At 39.4% G+C, this 1,118-nt stretch overlaps 1 non-coding gene across 1 annotated transcript; it reads left to right on the top strand.

Moving 5' to 3' along the window:
* The first annotated feature begins 325 nt into the window (after window positions 1–325).
* On the top strand, window positions 326–398 carry Trnak-cuu (transfer RNA lysine (anticodon CUU)). The gene has a single exon. It is a non-coding gene; the product is annotated as a tRNA-Lys (tRNA).
* The last annotated feature ends 720 nt before the right edge of the window (window positions 399–1,118 follow it).

Here is a 1,118-nt window from a genome sequence, read left to right as displayed (position 1 = left end):
GCAACTCGCCTCTTGGCTGGCGAGTTCCGGAACGAGTGGCGACGCCTGCTGGAGAGCGAGGAACTGCAGGAGCGAGTTGGCACTCGTGACGGACGCTATGTCGTTTCAGGAGAGCGACCACGCGCATTCAATATCACCGCTACCCGGGTGGTGTACCGTAGAGAGATTGAACCTGTTATTTTAACTATATTAAAAGCTGTATGTATCACTATTGTGAATTTATGAATGAATTATTCGACCTATATTTACGAAGTTAGACTCGATTAAGCTATGCAGATGTAGAGTGAAAGTTAGTATTGTGGCATAAAGTGAGGTGTGAATGACTGCCCGACTAGCTCAGTCGGTAGAGCACGAGACTCTTAATCTCGGGGTCGTGGGTTCGAGCCCCACGTTGGGCGCCTTTTTTGTGTCGCTGTGTGGCGCTCGAGGGAGAAGGATGTGTATGCAACTACACCTCGCTGCTATTCAATTGTAACGTTTTTAATTTTTTATTTTTTTTTGGGTTCAATATTTTAAACTAAAATGCGAAGAGGTATTTTATGCCCTATAGTATTTACATTTGTTTGATGTGTGTAAAGCTATTTTATGAAAGACAAGAGTTTTCAAAATGTTTGGATTACGGCACGCGTCTCCATATTATGAAGTGCGTGACCCGACTTGGTGTAAAAAAAAAAAGTTGAGTTCTATGCTGTGAAACTTGTAACTAAAAAAGTGACATGTTCAATTGTTCTTCTCCGAAACAAGATAAAAAATCCTCCTAGAAATGGGACTTTAAAATTTTTTAGTAAAATACCTCTTGGAAAGTTAATCATCCCATCATTGAACCGGCAACAGACAATGCGTCTTCGCCAAAAGATAAACGACACAACAGTCTCCTAACAAGTTAGTTGAAGGCGTTGAGACCTTGTTTAATGTGTTGTGTGAAAAAATTTAATCCTAACGAACCAAGCCGATGACCTTAAAGAAAAAAACACAATGTTGCGGCCAAAGTTTGAAAGTGTGTTAAATACAGGGCATATAATGAGGGCACAAATACTGTCCAGAATAAAAGTATAGTCATATAATAAGGAAAAATCATTTATGTGGTAATAACAAAAAATCATTTCTTTCACAAATAA

The sequence above is a fragment of the Bacillus rossius genome (assembly GCF_032445375.1).
Source record: "Bacillus rossius redtenbacheri isolate Brsri chromosome 4 unlocalized genomic scaffold, Brsri_v3 Brsri_v3_scf4_1, whole genome shotgun sequence".
NCBI classification, from domain to species: Eukaryota; Metazoa; Arthropoda; class Insecta; order Phasmatodea; family Bacillidae; genus Bacillus; species Bacillus rossius.
Note: the sequence above shows the minus strand (reverse complement) of the source record. Positions and strands in the feature narration are given on the sequence as shown.